Source organism: Chelonoidis abingdonii, chromosome 5 (assembly GCF_003597395.2).
Source record: "Chelonoidis abingdonii isolate Lonesome George chromosome 5, CheloAbing_2.0, whole genome shotgun sequence".
NCBI classification, from domain to species: Eukaryota; Metazoa; Chordata; order Testudines; family Testudinidae; genus Chelonoidis; species Chelonoidis abingdonii.
This window is the reverse complement of record NC_133773.1, coordinates 129,629,578-129,642,173: the sequence shown is the minus strand read 5'-3', so window position 1 is coordinate 129,642,173 and position 12,596 is coordinate 129,629,578.

Sequence of the window (12,596 nt, the reverse complement as noted above, 5' to 3'; positions counted from 1 at the left end):
TAACTTTTACATCCAGACCATAAAACATTCTTTCAACATAATTACATTATTCCTTAAATATTACCTGTTCATACATCTCATAATGATTATGATTCTTGATAAGTTACGAGCTTTCTGTAGATACCTTACATGTTAGCCCCAATGGATAAATAACATGCAAGACATACGTTTGGTGTAGTGAGTTTGCCAAGTCTGATACAAGATTTGTTTGCAAAGAACAGGAGACCCTTTCCCCAGACATGTCTCTGTGTCACATGTGCCAAGTTGCTTCTTTGTTGAGGGATTGCACAGGTACTGACTTTCCAGTGTGCCAGGGGGTCTCGAACCCTAGTCTTACCCCAGGCCTCACCCCCGCCCTGCCACTTCCTGTCCTGTTCTGCCCACTCCCCATAGCTCTCTACATCCTCGCTCCTCTCCTGAAACAGTTGATCACGGCAGGCATGAGGCGTGGGAAGGGAGGGGGAGGCACTTTTCAGCGGGGTCTGCCAGTGGGTGGGAGGCACTGGGGATGGGGACTGATGGGGGGCTGCCAGTGGGTGCTCAGCTGATAGGTGTGCTTTTTCCCTGTGGGTGCTCCAGCCCCAGAGAACCCACGGAGTCAGTGCCTATGAGGGAATGGCAAGGTTTTTTTTCAGTATTAAACGTATTAAACACCCAACCTGATATTACACCCATTGAAATCAATAGCAAAACTTCTATCACTTTAATGGAAGCAAGATCAGACCCATAAACTGCAGCGCACAGAGTTTCCAGGATACCAGCACAGCTGCACAACACTCTCCCTTGTTTCCTCCCCCAGGAATTTTAAATCCAGAGAAGACTTTGAACTCTTAGTGTCCTGATTCCCACCCTAGCCTGTTACTCCACTCCCTCCAGCCTGATGCAGATAGCTTAAGGAACACAAGGGGAGACGTGCTGCCCAGCAGTGCAGGCAGTCAGAAAAACTGTCTCACATTAAAATGTTACCCAGCTGAGGTAACAGGTAACTATCTCCATCCAGAACAGGGGCCAAACTAACCCCTGACACATGCAAGCCATTGGAACTGTGCTTGTCTGCAGCAGCGTGATTAGAGACGCTTGAGATTAAATGTGTATAAAAATGCATTTCAAATTGATTGTGCACAAATTTTTAAGCTCCTTCTTTTATTTCTGTTGCTGCTGAAAGCACAGGAGAGCAGTAACTCGAACAGGATATAACAGCGATAAGTGTTTGGCTGGACAGAGAGATCATGGCTAAGACAGAGAGCAAGTTTGTTCCTCTATGTGTGTCACCTTGTAACTATAAGAAACAGGGCTGACCTTCTGATTGGCTGTAAACAACGGTTCCACACTGTAGTTGTGGGCCAAATTAGGGGGCCAGCATCTCTCTCCCCTCGCAGTACAGGCAGTTGACTTTTTGGGAAAGGGATGCCCTCTTTCCCAAGTCCCCTACTCTAGGTAACCACTTATGCTACCCACCTCTAACTGCACCCACCCTCTCTCTCTTCACTCACAACAGCAACATTCTGAACCAAACGCATTTACTTGGGCCTGCTGTTTATTCTGATGTTTAAGTTAACAGCAATAGGAAGCAAGAATCACTGTGACATAGGTGCATAAGTAGGAGAGAAGTGACACACTCTCTCCCTTCCCTTTACCTGTCCGTCTATTCTCTGATAATAGATGTAGATCTGTCCACATGTCGACTCTTGCCCCCAACTAGCACCCCGTGGACTTCATTCTAGCCCATTTAAATCAGAGTCAGAGCAGAAAATAGCCCTTATATCTGCAGCAAACAGAATTCAGCATGTGTTTAGAGTTGTTGAGTCAGAAGGCTAAAATAACCTGCCCAACTCAACCCTTGAGTTTATAGTCTACAAGTGATACTAAGAATAGGTCTGTGAACAACTGACTGAACTTAATTGCCTTGAGAAATACCAACAACTCCCCTTACACCATTACCATATCCAGATGGCTCTTGCAACTTCTCTGCATCAGCAGAAAAGTATCTCCCACCTAAAGTGATTAAATGCTCCTCATAAATGTCAAATCCTTTCCTGTGCAAGCCTTCAAATTCCTGCATGAACTAGAGTTTAAAATCACGCCCCCCCTCCACACCCATGCTTTTGTATATTCAGTATGTCCTACTTGAGCCTGGGGTAGAGCAATCTTGTGCCACCATGACAGGGGAGCAGGAGAGGTTATTGAACTCCAGATATTTATTTTGACAGATTGTTAATACAAAGTCACAACATAAAGCCCCTTCCTGACTGACATCCTAAGGTTTCATTTGTTGCTTAGTTATTTGCTAATTGATTCCTGGCACATCTTGTGGTTCTTCTGCTCTATTAGCAGTGACTATTCTGATTAAGATGGTCTGTGCATGCATGGAAAATTCATCTTACTTTCAGAGTCTATTGAAAATTGCATGAGGAAATCCTTATCTGAGCTAATCTTAGGTTAGCATTTTCCAGCTTGGTAAAAGCTGGTTAGGAAAATATTTCTACTCCCCATTGTACCATTCATGCATATGTACAAAAATATAATTCTTTTATAGGAACAACTGTATTCAGTAAAGTGAATCATTTTGGGGTGATAGCTATGGCCCCAATCTTGAAAAACATTCATGTGACCAGTCCCCTACACTTCAGTGTGCCTGCTCATAGGACTAAAAATAAGCACTCATGTAAGTACTTACAGGATCAGGGCCTTTCCGTGCCAACTGTATTAAGTCTTTTCAGCTGGTTATTGAGGCAATGGTAAATTAAGATACAGGAAGATACAAGAAGTCAAGCCATTCTCTAAACCTAATTCTGTCCTAACACTCAATTTATGCAACTGTTCCTGAAGTCAACAAAGTTGAGCAGGTTGTAAACAGGGGAGAATTTTATTCATTATTTATTTTGTGGTATACATTGTGCATAGCCTCAGGCACTAGGCACATGTGCAAACACTTATCTCACGAAATAATTCACACTGGCTCCATGTCTACACCAAATCATTCCCTGAGCTACAAAAACTGATCCTGCCACTCAGCCCACTCACACCCAATTCAACCCTCCCACTCATAAAAAAAACCTGGGTAAATAGTAGGATTTGTAATGTGCCATGACGGTCAATGAACTTGAGCTGTGTCAGACCAATGGTAGAGTAAGTTCCAGTCAAAGGCCCTCCCCTGAGAACCCCACCCACCCTCAGTGCCTGATGTGCAAATTTGGGATGGTCAGCTCAAACATCTTAGCAGATTCCAGCTACTCGAGTAGAACATATGGAGAGAGGCAGGTCTTTAAATTAAAAAAGGATTAGATCAAACCCCACAGTTTGAAAGGCACCCAGAAGTGAATTGGAAGCCAGTGCAGTCTGCGGAATGTGGACATAATCTGCTCCATATGAAGAAGGGATGGGCTGCCACATTCTGCACCAGGTGGAGTTTGAGCAGCCTTTGGCTAGAGCCCTAGCAAGTAGGGCATATTGTAATAATCCCCTCTGCAGGTAACAAGAGTAAGGGCTCTGTAAGAAGAGAAAGGTCACAATGTCCTCACCAATCACAGGTGAAAGTGAGCACTCAACCACTGCTGCTCTGTGAAGATCCAGAAGAAGCCAGGAAACCAACACAATGCCTGAGTTGTGAACTTAAGTCAGGGGTGGCTCTAGGCACCAGCACACCAAGCGTGTGCCTAGGGCAGCAAGCTGTGGCGGGTTGGCCTGCTGGTCACTGTGAGGACGGCAGTGAGGCAGCCTTTGGTGGCTTGCTTGTGGGAGGTTCACTGGTCCCGCGGTTTCGGTGGCGGGTACGCCAAAGGTACGGGACCGGCGGACCTCCCGCAGGCATGCCGCTGAATCCGCGTGCCCAGCGGATCTTCCGCAGGCATGCTGCCAAAAGCCACCTGACTGCAGTGCTTGGGGCTGCAAAATACATAGAGCCACCCGACTCGAGTAACAGAAAGGCAGGCATAACCCCTCACTTCTGCCATTTCCTGCAGGAGTCTCCCCCAACAAGCCAAAGCAGTTCGTTCCAGTTGGAAAGTGCACAAATTTCAGAGATATCCCCAGTACTTAAAATAGGGAACAGCACTCGAACCAGTCATCTCCCCAGAACCAGAACTCATTGTAAGAGCTGTGTGTGTGTGTGTGTGTGTGTGTGTGTGCAGCTAAAAGCATGCCCCAGTATTGAAATGCATCTTTCATAATCAGCAACTTTGTGTGTAGTTTTCTCTCTCTATCTGCCTATCTACATAAATAATCAGAAATTTGAAGTGTGTGTCTGACAGAACCCTCAGGCTATAATTTTACATCCAGCTGTTATTCTCCTAGGAGCCTCAGTAAATCCAAAGTTAGAGACAGTGAAGGGTGGAACAGACCCAGTGAAGAATGTGCCCATATGGTATACTACTAAGTAATACATAAATGTATTGATTAGACACGTTGTCTACAGGATATCTTTATTCTGGATAGAACTATAAAGGCAGACAAGGAAACAAAAGAAGAAATGATGTAAAAACAACATGCAGATAACAAAGGCCCTGAATTGGACAGTCGTTTCCATCTAAGTATATTATTGTCCAAAGCATCACATTGATCACTTGAGAAAATTGGTTAATTCAGTTTAAAACTGTAGCTTGAATGCACTTCCTAAATAAACATTGAACAAGATAATCATATGTTATCGCTATGACAACCAGAATAGAACATTTACAAACCCAAACAACACTATTCTTCCTACTAGAATATTAACACTAGCAAAAACCTGTTCTGATTTCTGGCGTTTTCAATGTAAATTGGAGCAGAAGCGATATGACCAAAAGTTATAACCCTTAATGCTATAGGAAGCAAACCGGCACAAGATTTTGCAATTTTTCTTTAACTGCCTTAAACAATTGTGGAGTGGGATTTGGTATAATGGTCTGCATCTGACAAGAGACAGAAACTTCAACATTCTAATACTGTTTCTGCCACTCCCTCATTGCATGATCCTGGGCAAATTGCTTAATTTTGCTGCACCTCAGTTTCCCCATCTATAAGGATAATAATTAATTCATTAATGTTTTTAAAGTGCTCTGAAGAAGAAAGCATTCTGAAGTTCAACATATTTTTGTTAGCAATGCAGTATGCTGACCCAGTATTCAGCAGTCTGAGTACAATATCTAGCTAGGCATTTACACTGCGTTCATCACTGGATCTGAGCCCTAAAGGGATTAGCTGTGAAGCCATCAACTGATTCTGAATTCTCGAAGTGAAGTCCTTTATCAGATATACTAAATGGAAGCATATTACAACTAACCTGAAAGCATTACTTTAGCTTTCTGTAAGGTGTGACATTACTTTTAAAGTTATTTTACTGACTTTTAAGACCTTCAGCGGGCTTTCCCTGTCATCCTCGCATAATCTAATTCCGTTTTATACCCTCACTGTTTCATTACATTGGCTGGCCTGATTATAAGTTTACAACAACAGAAGCTAGAGCTTTCTCTAAAGATGACAGCTGCAGAGCACGCTTTCTGTATTACCAATATGTGATAGTTTCAATATTACAGGAGGCGCTGATAGCATCTTCTATATTAAGGATTCTTGCTACCTTTTCTTTAAGAAGCTCTCACACCTCCACTGTTTGCATCAGACTTTTGATATTCAGCAGGGAGAACACTCTCAAGCTAGGAAAGTGCCTGTTCTTTGTCCCTTGAAATTCTGTTCAGCTTCTGATAGGTACAAAATGTTAAACATCACCATTTTCCTTCCCCTGTTTGTGGTCCTCAGGAAAACTTTGGCAGCATGCCCCAATAATCACTGGACACACAAACATTACGAAGTGCCAGGCACACACCACCACCCCAGCAGCTGCAACTTGTGACAACTCTGTACTGGGAACAACTGGGAGTTGCTAGGATAGCTGTGGTGAGGGGAGAGGGAGAGCCAGTTTCTCATAAAATAAGTGCAAAAAGTTGCACTACTATCCTATTTCTCCTTCCCAGAAATAGGCAGAGCAGTCACCCAAATATAAGATATTTCAGGGAATGCCTCTCCTTCCCATTGTTCCCTCCCCTTTAGTCTGTCTGGGTAAGGTATCAAGGATGCTTCGGGTGACTGTATGTCCCGTTTTGGCCAGGACAGTCCCTTTTTTAAGCTCTGGCCATCCCGACCTTTTAGGCAAAACTGGACATTGGTCCCTTTTGCTCTTGTCAACTGCTCATCAGTTGGCAAGAGCAAATTGGACAAATGCTATTTTGCCCAAAAAGTGAGGTGTAACCCCTAGTAGGGCACAGAGGAACATGTGGAGGGGACAGAGGGCAAGCAGAAATACCAGTCCTGTGCAAGAGGGAGGGCTTGGGAGAGTGGCTTGAGCCAGCCCCACATGGGCAGGCAGCAGGGAGTCTTGGGCCAGCCCCACATGCAGATGGAGGCCTCAGGCTCATCTCAAGCAGGCAGGCGGTAGAGGGGGATCTCGGGCCAGCTCGAAGCAGGCGAGTGGCAGGGGGACTCTGTCCAGCCCCATGCACGGGGAGGTGAGGGGGGCCTCAGGCCAGCCCTGTGCAGGTGGGAGGCAAGAAGGGCTGGGTTGGCTCCAGGGGGCCTTTGGGTAGTGTCCCATGTTTCCTTTGGGAAAATATGGTCACTCTAGCCAAATGCTAAATATACAAGTTCATTTGTTTATGAGCAGATTAGGCATTTCTTGCTAGAAGCAAAGACATCCTCTCTGCAGGATTATAGCCACATGTCTGAATTCATTAGCATCACAGACAAAATTCTGGAGTAAATTGTCAGCCTGGTGCCCAGTGGTTTATTTGCACAACTCCCATTGATGCAAATAGGGTAAACCTGCCTGCATTTTCAGTGGGCCTAGATTATTCATTCATGGAGTTTCAGGCTTTCAGCTCAGTGCTTTAGCGTTGCCAGCATAGACTAGCTCTCCGTTTCTTAACGATGTTCAGTTCTTTCTAGGCAGTGTAGAGACACTGCCCCATGTCAAGTGATTTCTGCTCTCAGTGATCAAGTAGTTAAAATAACAGAAACTCCTAATGAAGCCTATTTAGCTGTTTCTTTGGGGGAGGAGGAGGGTGGGAGAAAAGAGAGAGAAACAGGTTAAACCAAGCTAGGCAGGGTTTATACCCTCCAGGCTAGGACACCTATCTCCAGCCCCTAATCCTTCACAAAACTTTGGCATTCGAGCTCCTGGGTTAATGAGGTACTTTCAGCTGAGGGTGACCCCTCATTTGGGACAGGTTAAGCACAGTTCTGCTCCCCTTTATTTACTATAATATTAACATTGGTAACAGCATTTCACTACCCCTGCATTCAGTACTAAGGAAATTTGTAACTCAACACCAGCCAAAGGTGATCACTCTGAGCAGCACACCGCTCTATCTGCTGAATAGCTAAGCAGAGTAGGTGTGTTCATGTAAATACAGTTTGCTCTTGAAGTCTCTCCTCCACCCAGCTAGCTGTCAGGGAAGAATTCAGCAGACCCTGCTTACATCGATATTGAACCTGGCCCTGGTTACTGCTGGCTCTGCCTGGCAGAAGGGTTACACATAAAATGCCAAAATACTCATAATGCAAACCTGTTTTTCTTTTGTATTGCATTATGGGTTTAAAAGTGTTTGTACAGAAAGTTTTATTAATATGTGAATATCTTTTTAGCCAACATAGGTCCATCTTCCAGTGAAACGGGATGTTTTCAAACGAGATCACGTCTGTTTCCAGATGGAAACTGGCCCATTTTTCAAGAGAAAAATTATGTTCGCACCAAAAATATATGAACAATCCCACATTTTTATGTGCAAATAGCCATTTCATCAACAATGAGAAGAAGTGAAATTTTAGGAGGTGCTGAATTGTGGCAAATAAAATGACAGTTGAGTGTGTGAGAAATTTGAAGAAACAAAAACTATAAATTTCACTCAGCTTTTGTAAATACTTTTTTTAAAAAAAAAACCTACCTAAGTTCTCCTGGAAATTTCAGTCAGATAGAGCACTCTTCCTTACACTTTTTCTTTAAATCACAGTTTTAATTAATAGAAAATAAAATGTTAAAAAAAAATCGATGTATAGACACCATTCACAATAGACCATTCCTTGCACAGCTATAATAATCCTCTCATCCTGAAGGTATTGTGATACAAGATTGTGTCAGGGAAAGGGCCACCAAGCTACCACTCCTTTCCCACATCATGGAGCGCAAAGCAGCTGGCCCGCCTGAAGAACCGGAACAGCAGTGGGCAAGCCAGCTAGGCCATGAACCTACTGGAGAAAGCGGGAAGCCGCTGGACCTGTCTCCGCAGGAAAACAGTATCAGGAACGTGTTTTTAAGGGAGGGCAACTCAGGTGCACTGGGGAGAACGAGTTTGTCTTGGGTAGTGCCAGGCCAGATCATTCATGGTGAATAATGTTCACTGCGAATTTAGCTCTTTTTTCCTGTTTCTGGCATGTTTACTGGATGCAGCCTGGTTTCTGGGAATGGATGTGATACTCGTAACTAATCAATGGACAGTTGGAAGAAGCACTTACCAGCAGGGGTGGCTCCCGGCACTAGCGCATCACGCGCGTGCCTGATGCGGCAAGCCGTGGGGAGCGGCCTGCCGGTAGCCGAGAGGGCAGCAGTCAGTCTGCCTTTGGCGGCATGCCTGCGGGAGGTCCACCAGTCTTGCAGTTTTGGCAGCAGGTACGCCGAAGGCCCGGGACTGGTAGACCTACCGCAGGCATGCCGCCGAATCCACATTACCAGTGGCTCTCCCGCAGACATGCTGCTAAATCCGCGTTACCGGTGGACCTCCTGCAGACATGCCGCCAAAAGCAGCCTAACTGCCATGCTTGAGACGGCAAAATACGTAGAGTCGCCCCTGCTTACCAGCCCCTGGTTTGTTCACAAACTGCATAACTACTCACAGCAACCCACTGGGCTTTCCAGCACAGATCTCCAGAACAGAGTGTCTCTGGTACCGGGGGTATCCTATGGAAGTATTAGGCAAGTGATCACTGTATACATCACTCAGATCCTTACGGTTACCTAAGCCTCAAGAGCTGTGGGGAGAGTGTGGCTTCAGACTGAATTATACTTGTAATATGCACAACTGCCTTCGGCCGAATGGAATCAAATGGCTCAGTTGTGTGTCCTAGGCCTTACACTGCTAATAATTAATGCAGATTCTCCTTTAGTACAGGCAGTGTGATCACACAAGCAGGACACAGACTGTCATGAGACCTAGAGTCTATTCCCCACTCTGCTGCTAACTTGCTTTGTGACCTTGGGCCAGTCATTTAACCTCTCTGTGACTCTTTCTCCTCCCACCCTTTGTCTTGTCTGTTTAGATTGTAAGCTTTTCAGGGCATGGACTGTCTCTCACTGTGTGTTTATACAGTGCCTAGCACAACAGGGTGCCTGTCCCCACTGGGGCCTCTAGACGCTATTGTAGTAATAATTTTTACTCCAAGGTCCCAGAGACACAGACAAGGTTTTCATCTTGAGGCTAAAAGACCAAAAACATCAAGACACTTGATCACGGCCTTGGATAAGCCAAAAGACTACTCACACTTGATCTTAGCTCACAGAGAGCCGAGAAGCGTGGTAGGAGCCCGGACTTTCAGAGAAAGGGGATATGACTTCATTCCCTGTAGCTGTTGTGAAATTCCTTATGTGGCCACATATTGCTTACATGTTCTAGCTGGTGAGAAATGGTTTGCTGGTAATTGGCCAGTTCAAAGTAGGTTGGCACAACTGATGCCTTGGTGGTGCTGTACCTACAGGTGCTGGGGGTGCTGCTGCACCCCTGGCTTTAAGCAGTAACAACCACCACCAAATACATGGTTTCCACTGTCAGCACCCCCACCATCAAAATTGTTTCAGCACCCCTGCCGGCCCTGCCATTTCCCATGTGCGTGCTGGTACCAGCATTTATCCTAGGTGATTCAGTTCATTTTTGGTATATATATATATATTCTCTTTTACACACACTTGTACTCAAGAACAGAGATGGGTCAAAAACCACATAGCATGTATTGGTGCTCCTCTCTGAACTCCAAAGTGCTGCTGTCCTGGGCATTACCATTCAGATAGTTTGCTTATCCAGTCTATGTTTGAACGGCTTGAAACTCCAGTGTGAACACCAAGGTCCTTAGAACCCTTACTCTAGGAGGAGCATCCTAGCCATTGTCCATCACTAATAAGCAGATTGCAGGCTGCATCCCACAAGGGCTCATTACTATCATGGCATGAAAGCATGGCAGTCATTAGGACACCTGCGTGGAGACTGGATATTTGGAAGACACCTGTGAGCACCTATCGGAATCAGATATTTCCGTTCCCAAATCATCGCTTCTCAAGAAAGGTCATTACAGATTATACTTCAAGCTCAGGTATTTGTTAAATGCAGAAAATACCCAGGAAGTTAAACGCTTTGATCTTGAAATACTTGTGAGGTGTTATGAAAGGATGAAGGAAATGTTTAAAATGGATCTCGGGAAACAGCTGTTTGGCTTCTTCCCTCAGCTATCACTAAATCAGTCACTAGCCTAATCTAGCAGTTAGTACAGGTGATGTTCCAGAAGGCTAATCCTGTTTGCGCACAGGGTATTGTTTTTCCTATATAAATCTATTTGCTTGCATAGCTTTTAGACATTGGTACAAACTTTATATTCTTTACCACTGCATCATGGCCCTCTTTGTGCAGGTATTAGGGGTTCTGCATATCAGTTAACAAGGAATCAGACAGGAGGCTGCCATCCTGGAGAGTTTGTGTCATTAGCTGATTAGAAACTTGAATTCTGGGCCCATTTATTCTGGCCCTTTTACAACAAAATAAAAACCTTTTCTTCATTCATCAGTACATGAGCCAGGGTTAAAATATAAAGATTTCTTTTCCAGAACTTATTTCAGTTATTCAATTTTTATTTTTATTTTAGTTGCCTTGATACCATTTTCTGATTGTAATACCTGGACTATCATCAGCCAAATCCATCCAACATAAACTGCTGAATTTTGCAAAATGTTACACACCCAAGCTACTAACCCAGTAGCCTGGGGCCAGCTTCATCCTTACATAACACGGGAGTAACCATTCCGAAATGGCTCATTATGGCTAATTGATGACAGTTAAAGCAGCTCTGGTTTGAGGGATAATTCAGAACTGAGGCTTGAACAATAATCCAAAATGCAGCGTTTGGAATAATAAAACAACCTAATTCAGGATCTGAAGTCACTGAGACATTCCTTTGTCTTTACATTATGAGCCCCCACACTCATTTGTTCCAGCAAACCCCTATTGCAAGATATCCAGTTAGTCAGCCCTCTCTCTCCTAGCTATTACTTCCAGCAAGCTGCAGGAGCAGATACTTTAAGGGCCTGTCCATGGACATAAATGACTGCTTGGAGCTCTGTGCACAAAATAAACTGGAGCTATCCTGATTTCTATCTTATATTGTCATCATCATGATCATAACTGATCAGCTCACAATCACAAGTGGATTTTACTTTCACAACACCTGTGAGATATGTATGAACCTGCTGCAGTATAATTAATCATACCAATCTCAACATCTGGTTTTACAGAACAGTCTTGCAAATGAAAGTCAGATGTGACTCAGTGCCATTTTCTTCTGATCATAAACATGCTTTTGTCATGAGGGCTGACAATAGAAAGTCTACACACATGAAAAGTAACTTAGCTGTTTAACAAAACTGTAACTCCAAGAGAAATCAAAACATTTATGCTGCCCTGGGTCTAATTTGAGGATATTTAGCTTTTGCTAAACATTTCACAGACAATTTGACATTTTACCCAGCACAAACGAGTTGCTAACCTTCAATGTTGGACCTTTGTGTTGCACAGTCTACTGATGAATCAAAAGTTTTGCTAAAAGGTAGTTGCCTTCTATCTTCACAGCATGGCTTATATATGAACATAATATTGTGGAAATAGTCTGTAATACTTCTGTCAATCTTATATACCTGCACTAAGCTGCTTACTATAAAGGCACAGGATAACTTGAGTCATGTAAGTTACATTTCCTATAAAATATTGTGCATAGCATATTAATTAATTTGTCACTACTTACACACTATAGTGTATAAGCCAGATGGGTTTAACCCTCCAAACTGACTCCCTGATCCCTCTAATTTAGGGGTGAGATTTGGGAATCTGGCGCAATTCCTGTTATGTTAGGATTGCTGCAGAACCTAAACAGCAGGGAGCTAATTTTCATTACAGGTTTGTGGGAGGGAAATACTGCAAGGACACTGTGCTCGTTACGTGTCCTGCCTACCCAGCACAAGGGTAGCAGACTATGCCATATTATCTTTTTCATTTGTATTGTGCACAGAATCCACTATTTCAGTCATTGCACATTAGGCAACAGATCTGATTCGGTGACGTTACATTTGATAGAAGTAAAAATTGGTTTGAGCCAGCATGTAAGTACACAAATGCCTCACATATAATTAGTTAACTCGAATTATCAATCTGTACTTTGTCACAGTGTCTCAAACACTTTGGTTTCCAGTTTGTATGTTCCACATAGACTATACAGGAGAGATGGGCTCCACCTAAACCAAAGTGGAACCAGACTGCTGGCACTAAACATTGAAAAGGTTGTAGAGCAGTTTTTAAACTAGGAGATGGGGGAAAGCC